We start from the raw sequence: 14,876 nt of genomic DNA, 5'->3' as shown, positions 1-14,876 counted from the left end.
TTGGTTGCTTTCTCATACATGCCCTGACTGGGGTGATTGGGGATCGAACCCACAACCTGGGTATGTGCCCTGACTATGAATCGAACCTGCAGCCTTTCAGTCTACAGGACTACGCTCCAACCAACTGAGCCACATCGGCCAGGGCCACACAGACACTTTGACTGACTGAGTGAGATTGAACCAAAGTACCTCCCTGGGGAAAAACAACAACAACAAATACCTCTCGGCAGACACAAACACACGCTGCTGTGGAGAGGTGGGAGCCCAAGGTGGTCTCCCTCTCAGTCCACGTGGCCCACTGGCACTTCCTTCCTGCTTGGGGAGGGTGGCAGCCCTGTGCTGACTGTCACTGTTTGCAATGAGGCCAGGGCTGCTTCCACTGGGGCTCTGGCTGAAGGGCCATAATGGGATGCATCAGGAGGAAGAGGGAGAAATTCTCACCTGAGACCTCAGGAGACCCTTGGGCCAGAGGAGGGGCAGAGCCAACACCGAGCAGGAATATGAAGTGCCAAAATTCCAGGAGAGGAGTGGCAGGGAGTGGCATTATTGGAGAAGGGGCTGCGGTGAGTATTCAAGCGACCAGCATGAATTCAGGAGTTTGGAGGCCGTGAGATAAATGGATAACAAATATTTACTCCGTCAACAACTATCCACTGAGCAACTGTTACTGGATATTGATATTCCTTCCACCAATTTCCACTTCTCCTTCCTCTGAGTCTAGCCCAACTTTTTGCATATGTTCTGCTAACATATTAAACAAACCAATAAGGAGATAAAGCAGGAGTCCCCAACTTTTTGGCACCGGGGACTGTTTTTCCCATTAACCAGGGGTCGGGGCGGGGGTTGTCAGGAGGCGGGGCTCAGGTGAGTTCCCCCCCTGGTCCGTGGCCTGGCCCCGGGGGTTGGGGACCCCTGAGATGAAGCACACCCTTGTCTGACACCTTCACCTACAGGAAACCATCCTGTCTCTACATATTCTGTTTTAACAGTGGCTTCCTGTCCGAGACAGAGGTTACACCTCAGGACAGCTAAATGCTTTTCATGATCCAGGCAGTCACAGGCTTTACTGTGGTCTATAAACATAGACTAACCCTCTGAATTTCTTTCTTTTTAAAGATTTCATTTATTTTGTTTATTTTTAGAGAGAGTGGAGAGAGGGATTTCGGAAAAGAGGGAGAGAAACATCAACTGGTTGCCTCTTGCACGCCTCCAACTGGGGACCTAGCCCACAACCTAGGCATGTGCCCTGTCTGGGAATCGAACCAGCAACCTTTCAGTTCATAGATCAGTGCTCAGTCCACTGAACCCCACCAGCCAGGGCTGAATTCTTTAGAGCACTCCAGTATCCAATGAATGTTCCAGTATCCAATGAATGAACTGGATCTCAAGTGCCTGTTCCTTTTCTGTATCCACCCTGAACGTCCGATACTTCTTGCCCCACGCAACATAGGAGCCCTTGTTGCATCACCTCGAGCATCGCTTTACTTCCCCAGGAAATTAGAACACCATGGTGACTGCACTCCTTGGCACCCTTTTCTTGAGAATTGGGATGTACACTTAACGTTTCCAGTCTGTAGGTCATGGTTTTGTCTCCATGTCTGTTGACATATTCTTGTTGGGATTAGAACATTTGAACATCATAGGAGAATTATACAACTTTAACATAGACAATGAAGACATCGAAAGCTGTTACAGATTAGCTTACCCTGGTTCAGCCATCAATTCAAATGGAGACCGCAGTCAAGAAATTGAGAGAAGGTTGAGACTCGGCAGGACAGCAATGCGGGAACTAGGGAAAATCACCAAAAACAAAGATGTGTCATAAGGAACCAAGTCTAAGGTCATCCGCACTCTCATATCCCCGGTGACCATGTATGGGTGTGAAAGCTGGATATCGAGGAAGACCGATAGGGGAGAAACTGATTGATTTCAAATATGGCGTTGGCGGAGGGCTCCATGGACACCCTGGACCACCAGAAAGACACACACGTGGGTCCTGCAGCAAATGAAGCTGGACACATTGCCGGAGGCAAAAATGACCAAACTGAAGCTGTCCTACTTCGAGCACATGGTGAGAAGGCAGGGGAAGATAACAATGCTGGGAAAGATAGACGGCAGCAGCAGAAGAGGAAGGCCACACATGAGCCGATCGGCTCCATGGAAGAGGCCACAGGCGGGAGTCTACGGGAGCCGAGCAGGGCTGCTGAGGACCGGACGCTGTGGGCGTCACTCACTCACGGAGTCACCAGCAGTCAGCGCCGAGTCAATGGCGCATAACACACACAGCTGTCCTAGACAGGGTGGGGCAAAAACAGGTTGGCAGTTGTTCATACGGTAAATAATATAATAATTAATAAATAATACAGGAATCGACTCCAAGTTTTGCCCCACGCTGCATAAGCGTTGTTCTAGGCCCTTGGGGATACCTTGGTGAACAAGGCGAAGTCCATTGCCATCCTGGAGATGACACTGAGGTCAGAGTAGATGGTAGAATTGTTTGGGGGGGGCAGCGGTATCAGTGCCGTGACATCACCTGGAGCATTAGCCGGACCTGGAGCTTGCATTAGTGAGTCACCCAGGAGGGGCATGTGGGCTGACCAGAGATGGCCACCACAGATAAGACGATGGGTGACAGTGCCATCTCTGGTGACTGCCTTATCCCTGGGGATTCTTTTTTTTTCTGTAAACTAGTATTAAATTTTGGTAAAAATTTGCATATAGTACAACTCACTGTTTTGGGTGTGTAACATTTTTTAACAGATGCATAGATTAGGATAGAAAGCAATTTCATCACTCAAAAAATGTCCCACGCAGGTTGCCCTTTCGTAGTCAAACCCTCCTCCCACCTGATCCCCGGCAATCTGTTCTCCATTTCTGAAGCGTTGCCTTTGCCGGAATGTTCTATGAACGGGGTTATACAGCGTATAACCTTTCAGAATCGGATTATTTCTCTTAGCATCATGCATTTAGATTGACCCATGTTGTTGCTATCAGTGGTTCGCTCCTCTCTGTCAGTGAGTAGGAGCCTATGGTGTGGAGAGACCCCCACGGGTTTAGCATTCACCTGTGTACGGACTTGAGTTGTTTCCACTCTAGGGTGATTTTGAAATGAGCTTCTGTAAGTGCTCAGGTACTGGGGGGTTGTGCGAACTGCAGTCTTCATACTTCTCAAGTCTTATCTACACGCGGGATTGCTGGGTTACAGGGTAAGCGTGTGTTTAACCTCATAAGAAACTACCAACCTATTGTCCAGAGGAGCTGTACCACTGCGCACCCCCACTGGCAGAGTAGGAGAGTTTCACTTGCTCTGCATCCTTGCCAGCACTCGGAATATTCCGTTTTTAGACTTTTTGCCATTTTAATAGATGTTAATGGTGTCTAGGTGTATATCTAATTTGCATCTCCCTAGTGATTAATGATACTGAGCATGTTCCATGCACCCTCGGGGTTCTTGAGAATTCACAAGCCTTTACTCCAACTCAGAAACCAACTTACAGTGCTAAGGAGGCTTTATCTGGATTCGCACTTGGCTCGACTCACTGGGACATTTCAGCAGCTACGCTCGGCAGATGACGACAGGACTCAAAGCACACATGCCAGGCTTGTCGGGCCAGCACGCAGGCGGCGGGAGGCTCCTGGCTGCTAAGCACCGTCTCCTCCGTTCCAGGTTTTATGCAGAGGAAAGCATTTTGTGTCTTTGCCTGTGAGATGCGCGCCCTGTCAGACTCTTCATCCCTCCTGCTGTTGTTCTGTCCTGGACCTCCTCGAACATTCTCCCTTCTTTCCTTCGCTAAATGATTATTCATTGAAAGCCCACTGCACAGCGGGCTCTGTGCCCTGTAGGCCCTTGGGTCACAAAGTTAAAGAAGATGCCTATTTACAAGAATTTCACATTCTAGCTCTGGCTGGCATAGCGCAGTGGATTGAGCGCGGGCTGAGAACCAAAGTGTCGCAGGTTCGATTCCCAGTCAGGGTACATGCCTGGGTTGCAGGCCATGACCCCCAGCAACCACACATTGATCTCTCTCTCTCTCTCTCTCTCTCCCTCCCCTCCCTCTCTAAAAATAAATAAATAAAATCTTAAAAAAAAAAGAATTTCACATTCTAACAGGGGGATTAACATGAAGCAGATTTTTAAATAAAGTGCAGTGAGGGCACCGATGAACCGGTGTTCCAGGCCTTGGGGAACTTGGAGGATGATACGTATTCAGCCGGCAGTCAGGAGTGCTTCCTGGAGGAGGAAGACCTGAAGTGAGTCCGAAAGGACAGGTAGGCATTAGACTACAAGACACAGAGAGGGCATTCTAAGCAGAAGGGACGGCATGAGCAAAGGCCTGGCAACGAGCAGGGGCGTGCTGTGTGCGCGAGTCCGTGTGTGAGAGAAGTTCCGTCGTGCTCAGACGTGTGAATGGAGGCGTGGAACGCAGGGGGTGGGGCTGAGGAAGGAGAGAGGGGCCGGGTTGTGGAGAAGCTTGTGCTCGGGCACTTTATTCCAAAAGCAACCAGATGCTTTTAAAAGTTAGATTTGGTTTTAGAAGACTGTGTCTGGTGCTTTCCTTGCCTGGTTGTTGATTTTTTAAAATTTGTATCTATTTATTTTATTTCTAGAGACAGGGGAAAGGAGAGGGGGGGGGGGAAACAAACATTGATGTGTGAGAGCTCCATCAGTCCGCTACCTCTCGTGAGCCCCCAACTGGGGACCTGGCCCGCAACCTGAACTTGTGTCCTGACTGGTAATCAAACCAGCAACCCCTCAGCTTTGAGGCTGGTGCTCGGTCCACTGAGCCACACCAGCCAGGGTGCTTGTTGATTCTGACTCATCCTTCAGGGCCCAGTTCAAAGGCCACCTCCTCCGGGAAGCCCTCTCTAATCCCCACATCCAGGAAGACTGGCTCCCTCCTGGGCTCTTTGCCCCAACTTGTACTCACCAGTCAGCCTGCCTGCAGGGCAGGAACTGGAATTTTCCCCACTTTGGGCTCCTCGGGAGGCTTGACATGGGGCCTAGCACATGATAAATGTTTGATGAGCGTGAAGGAATTCGTAGAGAGGGAAGTCTTCCAGGCAGCCCCACTCCCGAGCCCATCAGATCGAGCCTGAGTTCTCCCACCGAGTGGGCTTTAGAGTCAGGTAGAGGCCTCGAGGGGCCGCTCGCCCAACCTCCCCATTCACAGGTCTGGGAAGGAGGGGACCTGCCAAACCTGCCAAGTAAGTTCCCAGGTGACGCCGCTGCTGCCAGCTGCTGCCGGTGGGACCACACTCAGAGAAGCACGGATGTGCCTGTGGTTCCGATTCTGGCGCTTCTCCTGCTGGAGCGAGCCCGGGCTGGGCATTGTCATGGGCTGTCATCGCCGCAGTTTATCACAATCACCTGACCGCGGGGCCCTTCAGGGGATTCCCTTCAAGTCCCACCTGCTTTGAGCTGGAGCTGGGGGTTGCGGTAGCCTCTCCGGATCCTTTTCTCCCAGGGACTCCCTGGGGCTTCTGGAGGGAGGGGGACTGGTCACATGGACTCCTTATCTGGCTTCCCTCCCACTGAACGGTCCCACTGGAGAACCCCAGGGGACAGAACAAGTCCTTAGCAGGTGCTGTGAAAAAGCCCCGGATGTAGGAAGGAAGAGTGGAGTTCCAGGAGTTGGGGCGTCACCGCAGCTCTTAGGGTAACTCGTGGGCAGACCTGCCGTCTCCCATGAGGGTCAGAATGGGGTCTTGTCTCCCTTGACATCAGCTGCTCCCTGGGCCTCTGCGGCTCAGGTCTCCCAGGCCCCGGGAAAGGAGCCACTTAATCTAAAACAGCTGCACCTCCTGTGGCACCTGCGCTCTGCCTTCCCTGAGCCCCCTCCCCCTCCCCCCACCTCCCTTTGGGTTTCCGGGGCCAATTACCTGCCAGACAACATGCCTCAGCCTGGAGATGGGGAGGCTGGAGGCCAGAGGCTGGCCTGGCAGGGCCTCAGGGAGTACCGATCAGGCTTAGAGAGGTAGCCCTGGGAGTGGGCCTGGGGTGGGGAATTGGGGTGTCTCCAAAGGGTGGAGACTACCATTTGGTTTGCCAGTTACCTGTCCCCCTTTGCCTGTTGGGTGTCTGGGTCATAGCAGGGCTGTGAAACTTGATGAGCACCCAGGTGTGAGCCTTGTAGAGCTTAGAGAGGCGATGCATGGGATGGACTAGGGCGGCTTAAAGGGGCCCCAGAGTCTGTCTGGGTTCAGCTCAGACCGTGGGGGCCTTTGCACAGGTGGTGATGAGAGCTGATTCCTGCAAGTGGGGGCTGCCGCAGCCGGGAAGCAGAGGACCTCAAGAAGGAGGCGAGAGAGAGCCTGGGAGACCCCTTCAGAAGAGCGCTCCCTGGGAGGGTTTGGTGTGTGGCCCCAGCTGGGAAGCTGAGCACCCTGGGAGCTCGAGAATCCTCCCTGGAACCTGTTCTAGGCAGTGGGTCCCAGTCCCAGCTCAGGGAGTCACATTCCCGGGGCGGGGGACGTTGCAGGGTAGGCAGCGATCTGCATTTGTACCAAGGATCCCAAGTGATTTTTGTCTTGATTTTTAAAAATTATTGACCCTGGCTGGCGTAGCTCAGTGGATTGAGCGCGGGCTGTGAACCAAAGCGTCGCAGGTTCGATTCCCAGTCAGGGCACATACCTGGGTTGCAGGCCACGGCCCCCAGCAACCACACATTGATGTTTCTCTCCCTCTCTCTTTCTCCCTCCCTTCCCTCTCTAAAAATAAATAAATAAATCCTATCAAAAATTATTGAGCTTTGGAGTTGGTGAGTACATCCGTGTGTGGGGAGGGTGGTGCACCCCAATGTCTTGGAGACAGAAGTGCCCGTGCACGGGACCCTTGCCTGACCTCTCCCTTGTACCTCTTTATCTGTCTATTGGTTAGGATCACTTATAGTAAGCTGATAAATGTAGCCCTGGCGGGGGGGCTATGTTGGTTGAGGGTCATCTCATGTACAGAAGGCTGAGGGTTTGGATCCAGCTGAGGACACGCACCTGAGCTGCGGGTTAGGTACGGGAGACAACTGCTGGATGTTTCTCTCTCACATCAATGATTCTTTCACTGTCTTAGTCTCTTTCTTCCTCTCTCTCTAAAAATCAATAAAAATATATCCTTGGGTGAGGGTTAAAAAGAAAGTAATAATAAAGTGGTAGATGCAAAAAATTAAAAATAAAAAATCAGCCCTGGCTGGCATAGCTCAGTGGATTGAGCTCGGGCTGCAAATCCAAGTGTCGCAGGTTCGATTCCCAGTCAGGGCACATGCCTGGGTTGCAGGCCACGGCCCCCAGCAACCGCACATTGATGTTTCTCTCTCTCTTTCTCCCTCCCTTCCCTCTCTAAAAAGTAATAACAAATAAAATCTTAAAGCATAAATTAAAAATCATCATGAAAATCTTCAAACATGCTGAAAACCTGTACACTCCTCTCCTGGACTCCATCATTACGATTGAATTCCACTTGCTTCACCACATCCCCACCCATCCATCCATCCATTATTTTTTGAGGCATTTCCAAGAAGTGGCAGATATACATCCCTCTAAATACTTCATCAGGTACATCGTTAAATAAACATCAACATTGACTGACCAGTTTTTTTCCTCTGGAGATAAAATTTACACAAAGCGGGATGCCCACCTCTCAAGTGTGCATTTGCTGAGTTCTGTCAGAGGCACGCACTGTCCCCGCCCACCCGAACCCCCGGCAGGACGTGGGCCGCCAGCACCACGCCCCCTTGGCCCCTCGTGCCCCTCCCCAGGGAACCCCGGGCCCCGGTTCCACCCCGCCATGCAGGGCGCCACTGTCTTCAGTTTTTTCCCATCATAGATTGTTTGCTTGTTTTAGAACGTCATGTAAATGGAAGCACATCATGCGTGCCATGCTGTGTAAAGCTGCTTCTTCAACGCAGCGTCGTATTTTTGAGAGCTGCCCATATGGTTGCATGAGCACGCACAGTTTGTTCCCCTTCATTGCTAAGGAATCTTCTGTTATATGAATAGGCCACAATTTACTCATCCACCTGGGCTTTATGTATTTTTTTTGAATAGTAAGAATAAATCTGCTACGAACACTTTGCAAGTCTTTTTGTGGGCATCGTTTTAACTTCTCTTGCGTAAATGCCTAAAGGTGGAATCCGCGTGTCGTCAGAGAGACGTATGCTTCATCGCGTAGACCTTTTTCCAAAGCGATCGTCCCATTTCGCGCACTCACCAGAGACGCACGCGAGTCCTCGCCACACCTGGTGTCCTCCGCCAGTTTTCCTTGCTCTGCTCCAGCGGGGGTGGGGGTGGAGCAGTGTCTTATTGCTGAGCACTTTTTCACGAGCTTACGGACTATTCCTCTGCTTTCCTGTTTGAAGTGTCTGCTCTACTCCCCGCTCCCAGGGCAGCCGCAGGCCCTGGCCCCTGACTCAGAGCAATGACTCACCAAGGCCTCTCCTCCCAGAGACCTGGCTTTGCTTGTGAGCTGCCAAAACTGATATCCAGAGCGGGTCCCAGACACTTGTGAGCCAGGCCAGCCCACCTTCTTGTAACCGCGTTCATCCACTCGCCTCCCCGCCCCCGTCTTTGCCCAGGAAAAATAAATGGAATGAACAGACCCCAAGTGTGAGCGTGTCCCGGGCCCTCGAGGGGCCTCCCCAGGCACCACCCCACGTAGCCTGCACCCGGCCTCGCCAGGTAAGCTCTGTCATGGGTCGTGTCTGTACAGCTGAGCACACGGGCTCCATCACGTTAAATAATTTGCCTAAGACCACACAGTAAGTGACAGTCAGAAAAGGAACGTGGTGTGTCTCTCCTCCTTGTCACTGCTGCCCATGGCATCTGCCAGTTCCTGATGGAGATGAGGGTCTTAGCTAAGTCCCTGCTAGCTCCTTCCCCTCCCCCTGGGCCCTGGCCGGGGGGGGCCCTGGAGCTCGCTGGAGCACTGTTCAAACCGAAGGGGCTTTCAGAGCTCCGATGTAGTGAGCGCTGCCTGCGACCTCGGTGGCTGTCCTCCCCGGTCTCAGCCTCCCTCGGGTGTTGCTGCAGGGCTAGGTCAAGTCCCCTTGTGCCGTGGGGCGCTCTGGCCGGAAGAGGCAGCCCAGCAGCTGGGTTATGGTCGCCCAAGGCCTGGCCTCCTCCAGACCCACAGGCGTCCTCTCTCTTGTTCTCGCTCCTTCTATGTTCTATCTGTTCCCTTCGTCTGGACTTCTCTCCCTGCCGTGTGAATCCTCCCCATCGCCTGGCCAGCTGCTCGTATTCATTATCTATTGCTGTGTGACACCCCCACCAAAACTTCATGGCTTAACATGATCAATGTTTATCTCACATGCAGTTTCTGGGGGTAGGCAGCTGCATAGTTTTGAGTCGGGGTCCCTCACGAGGGTGCAATCAGGATGCAGGTCGGGGTGCAGTCACCTGAAGGCTGGACTGGGCTGCAGGGGCTGCTCTCAGAACACGCACTCACGTGCCTGGCGAGCTGGGGCTGGCTGGTGGCCGGGGGCCACAGTTCCTCATTGTCGCAGTTCTCCATAGGGCTCGCGTGACGGGACTCACAGCGTGACAACTGGCTTCCCCTTTAAAAATAAACAAGACTAGCCCTGGCTGGTCTGGTGGTTAAGTGGTTTGAGCACCGGCCTGCTAACCAACTGAGCGCTGGCCTGTGAACCAAAATGTTGCTGGTTCAGTTCCCAGCCAGGGAACACGCCAAGGTTGTGGGCCAGGTCTCCCCGTTTGGCTGTGCGTGAAAGGCAACCAGTTTATGTTTCCCTCACCCATCAGTGTTTCTCTCCCTGTCTTTCTCCCTCCCTTCTCTAGAGATGAGTAAAATTAAAAAAAAAAATTAAATGTTTAAAATGTTTTTAAATTTTCTCTCTAAAAATAAATAAATAAAATCTTTTAAAAATAAACAAGACTATTTTAATTGCTTTAATGAAAGTCTAGCCTAAGAAAAGAATTCAAAATGTGGTTAACCATTTCTGCACAAAGATATTCATTAGGAGGCTATTTATAGTGGTAAAAAAAAATTTGGAAACAGCACAAGTGTTCAACAAGGAATGGCTGTTTATGTAAATGATGACATCCCCATGAACTTGGCCTGTTACGCAACTGTGAAAGGGATTGTTTTGTGGAGCAGTTACTGACCTAAAAAGTGCCTATAACATCTATTAAGAGAAAATTTCAGGATGCCAAATGTATGTACAGTGTGATGGTGTGTGAAGAAAATAATTCACAGGAAATATGCTGGCTGCAGTGTTGACAGTGGGGTTTTCTATGCTTTTCATTTTCTTTTAAATTTTGAAATAAAGATTCACGAGGTACTGTAAAGGCAGTACAGACAGGTCCTGTAGAGCAGTGACTACGTCTTACCGGACTCGCACAACATCAAGGCCGGAAAGTCGTCATCGCTGTAAGTGTGGTGCAGTTCCGTGTCATCTTAGCACACGCACAGAGTTGTGTAACCACCACCTGCCGGATCAAGAATATCCTGTCACCTTGAAGATGCGACCCTTTTTTTTTTAAAGGTTCTCAGCCACTCTTATTTTTTTAGATTTTATTTATTTATTTTTAGAGAAGGAAGGGAGGGAGAAAGAGAGAGAGAGAGAGAAACATCAATGTGCGGTTGCTGGGGGTCATGGCCTGCAACCCAGGCATGTACCCTGGCTGGGAATCAAACCTGCGACACTTTGGTTCGCAGCCGTCGCTTAACCCACTGAACTACGCCAGCCAGGGCCAATGCGACCCTTTATAATCACACCGCTGCTCCGCCAGCGTCTCTGAGCTGTCTGCTCTCCGCCTCTGTGAGTGTATCATTTCGAGAATGCTACATAAGTGGAATCCTACAGTAGGTGGCCTTTTGAAATTGGCTTTTTTTCCCACTCAGTATAATGCGTGCCCTTCAGTTCCATCCAAGTTATTACGTGCATCTATAATTCATTCCTTTTTATCGCTGAGTAGTATTCGATGGTATGGATAAATGTTTCCCCTGCTTTTTGCATTTCCTGCTGAACATGGTATATGCCAATTTTTAGGAAAAGGGAAAAATACTGGTGTGTGTGTTTGGTGGGGGGAGCAATGCAGAGGGAAGCAATTCATGCCTTCAAGGAAATTTCGTGCTGATTTAAATAATAGAGCTTTGGCCTTGGAGTGCCCTCGGCAGGCGCCTGGGCGAGTTCTTCACGTCCTTGGAGAGCTCCGTGCAGTGCAGTGTCCAGGAGGTGGCCGTGCTCCCTCGTGTGGGCGCTCCCAGCGACAGGGAACTCATTACCAAATAAAGCAGCCCATTGAATTGCCCTCAAACAGGCCTTTCTTCCCAGAGCTTGGGTATGACAGAGACACGATCTTCTGTCACGGGTTATTGACACCCTGCCCGGAGTCTCTTTCCTGTTCCCCAGCCAGACAAATACAAGCCCGAGACGGTGAGAAAAGCCTACAGGAGCTCGAGCGAGCTGTTGCCTATACCAGACGGATCTGCGACTGGCCTCTCTGGGGAGCTTCCAGCATTCGCCGGCTGAGAAAACCAAGGTGCCGCGGACACTTTAACATGGAATGCGATTCTGCATGAACACACACACAGACACCCACGGTGCCCTGGGAAGAGTCTCCCTTCTGCAGGGCAGCTGTGGCCCCAGAAGGCACTGAACCACTAACTCAGGGGAAAGGTCTCAGTCTCTCCGAGTCTCCTCCCCTGAATCAGACCCCAGACCTCTGATCTCTTCCTTTCCCTCCAGCCTTCCTCCAGGGCAGGCTCTGATCTGTCCATGGTTCTGATTACGAATGAGTTTCACTTGGGGGCAAGGCATAGGTGTGCTTTCTTCCTTTTTTTTTTAATTTTTAAAAAAGATTTTATTTATTTATTTTTTAGAGAGGGGAAGGGCAGGAGAAAGAGAGGGAGAGAAACATCAATGTGTGGCTGCCTCTCGTGCGCCCCCTACTGGGGAACTGGCCCACAACCCAGGCGTGTGCCCTGACTGGGAATCGAACTGGTGACTCTTTGGCAGGCTGGCACTCAACCCACTGAACCACACCAACCAGAGTGGTGTAACAGCTCTTTAAAATAAAAATATATAAGCCCTGGCTGGCATAGCTCAGTGGACTGAGCGCAGGCTGCGAACCAAAGTGTCACAGGTTCGATTCCCAGTCAGGGTACATGCCTGGGTTGCAGGCCATGACCCCCAGCAACCTCACATTGATGTTTCTCTCTCTCTCTCTTTCTCCCTCCCTTCCTTCTCTAAAAATAAATAAATAAAAATCTTTAAATATATATATATTTTTAAATGTAAAGCTCTTTAAAAATATGTATTAATTTTAGAGAAAGAAAGGAAGGGAGAAACATATTTTTGTTTCACTTACCTATGCATTCATTGGTTAATTCTTGTGCGTGCCCTGACGGGAGATTGAACCCACAACCCTGGCTCGCAGGATGATGCTCTGACCAACCTGGCCAGTGTGGGTCGTCACTCATTCCTCCCCAACAGCTAACACTTACTGAGGCGCTCACTGCGTGTGATGTGCTCCTTACACTCACCCTCTGCTCACCACATTAAAGTGTATCAGACACAATGTGAGAGCACGGAGCATAGACACACAGTTCAGTGACTGGCAGGTGGTGAGTATGTTCGTGGAAGCACCACAAAGATCAGCAAGCAGAACACTGTCAGCACCTCCGAGGGCCCCTCGGGTCCCCTCCCAGGCGCCGGCCTCCACCTGGAACCACAACCTTGACTTTCCACAGCATAGACTGGGTTTCCTTCTATGTTTAGATTTCATAGAAATGGAGCATATACATTGTCTCCTCTTTTGTGTCTGGTTTCTATAGCCCGACATTAGGCTCGTGAAGTTCATTCACATTGTTCCCAATGGCTGCAGTGTGATCACCCTCGTCGCCATGTGGCAGTACCTCGTGTGAAGTGTCCCACAATTGATTCATTTCACTACTGATAGGGCGTTTGGGCTGTTTTCCGTTTCCTGAAGTAGGAATATTGCTGATATAAACATTCTTTTCATGGATTTCTATGATATAGATCATAGACACACGTATTTGTGGATACGTAAACACATATATGTAGGGTGGATTGTGGGTGGGTATATTTTTCAGTTCTCACTTTTCAGGTGAGGAAACTGAGGCTAGAGAGTTCAGTCAGGCAGCGGAAGAGCTGGGACACGAACCCGTTCCCGCCTGGCACTGGAGCTCAAGGTGTCTAACCACCGTGCCTTCTGCCTCCCGATGTGCAGGCGGTTTAAACACACCCGTGATGTGCCGGACTGGCGGCTGCCCCTGTGGGGCATAAGGTAGGTAGGCTCAGCCACACAAAAGGGAAAGCGTTGGATGTTGGGGAAAGGCACAGGGGTGTGATGAGGAGCCTGAGGGAAAAGGGGTCATTTTTATCTTGGCAGATCCCAGGAGGCTTCCTGGAGGAAGCAGCATTTGAGGAGGAAGGATGGGGCCAGTTTCCGGGCGCGCAGGAGTGATGCTGGAAGGAGAGCCCGGCCGAGCGAGCTCTGGGGGCCCAAGGAGAAGGGGCCCCCGTGGGGACACAGCTGCAAGGGCCCTCGTAGGCCCTCTCGCCCCATCGCCATGCTCCATCCGCGTATTTACACTGCCGGCTTCCAAATGCACATGCCGTCTTGACCGTTCCCCTGATCTCCAAACTCTTTGCGATCCAGTTGGATGACAAATACGCATGTCAAATTCAGCATGGCCGAAACAGTGCTCCTGACCCTCCCCCCCTACACACACACACACTCCGAACTGCCCCTCTCCCAGTTTTTCTCCGTCCTTGGCCCTACCAACCGCCCCCCACTTGGGCCCCAGACCCCAGCCTCACACTTCCTCCCTCCCCGTCCCCTCAGCCAACCCACGAGCATATCCCGTCAGCTTGATCTGTCGAATCTGACCTCTTCTTCCCGCCTCCTCGCTACCCCCCTGGGCGTGGCCAGCACCATCGCTCACCTGGATGACAGTGGCAGCGCCCTCACTGTCCTCCCTGCTTCCATGCTTCTGGGGGCCAGAGGGCGAAGTCTTCTTTGCTGCTTGCAGCTGCTGCTGGGTCCAGACGCTGCTAGGCGCGGGGCTGCCTAGCTCCAGTCTCTGCCTCTGTCTCCACATGGCCCCCTCCTCCGTCTTCTCCTCCTACTATCAGTGACCTCCTTTGACTGGCCATTGGATGCAGGGCTGTCCTGGAGAGTCCAGCATGACCTCAGCTGTGGATCTTTAACTTAATTACATTTGCAAAGATTTTTTTTTTTCAAATAAGGTCACACTCACAGGGTCTGGGCAGACATACCTTTCAAGGAGCCATCGCTTACCCCACTACACAGGTGAATACCAGTGGCGGGGGATGGGGACGGCTAAAAGTTTCAATTGAGTTTCAACTTTAGCCCTCCAGTGAGTGGTTACTTTTCAAAGCATAGAAGACTTCCAGCCGGCACATACCGGCGGTTTCAGCGCTGACAGTCTGTGCGTGACTCAGAGGTCTTTCTGGGGAGGGGGCGTCTACCTTGCCGCAAGCCTAATTTGAGGCTTCCCTAGGGGGTTTCCAGGAGGGGCGGTGTGTTTCTAGGGGGGCCGTTGGGGGGTGTTGTTCAGCCCTAAACCCACCAGATCCTCTCTGTTCACTGTTGGGGGTGTTGCCTCTGCCGGACAGGGGACAAAATCATTTCTTTCTGGCAAGTGCGCCCTCAGCCCTGGCCAAGTGGGTCAGTAGGTTGGAGCATTGTCCTGTAACCAAAGGGTTACGGGTTCAATTCCCAGTCAGGGCACGTACCTAGACTGAGGGTTTGACCTTTGGTCAGGGCATGTACGGGAGGCAACCAATTGATGCTTCTCTCTCACACGGATGTTCATCTTTCTGTCTCAAATTAATCAACATATCCTTGGATGAGGATTAAAAAAATAGCCCCCTCAA

At 51.5% G+C, this 14,876-nt stretch overlaps 1 protein-coding gene across 1 annotated transcript in view; it reads right to left on the bottom strand.

The window, feature by feature from the left end:
- The window catches only part of MAJIN (membrane anchored junction protein), a 30,988-nt gene extending 26,030 nt beyond the window's left edge, over positions 1-4,958 (bottom strand). The window contains exons 1-2 of the mRNA XM_045855492.1: positions 4,929-4,958; positions 1,706-1,789 (exon numbers count right to left, since the gene is read on the bottom strand). The gene's annotated coding sequence lies outside the window, so the exon portion shown is untranslated. The remainder of the gene's footprint in view (positions 1-1,705; positions 1,790-4,928) is intronic.
- Positions 4,959-14,876: the final 9,918 nt, after the last annotated feature.

The sequence above is a fragment of the Phyllostomus hastatus genome, unplaced genomic scaffold (genome assembly GCF_019186645.2).
Source record: "Phyllostomus hastatus isolate PE091 unplaced genomic scaffold, TTU_PhHast_1.1 phas_scaffold_11, whole genome shotgun sequence".
NCBI classification, from domain to species: domain Eukaryota; kingdom Metazoa; phylum Chordata; class Mammalia; order Chiroptera; family Phyllostomidae; genus Phyllostomus; species Phyllostomus hastatus.
Note: the sequence above shows the minus strand (reverse complement) of the source record. Positions and strands in the feature narration are given on the sequence as shown.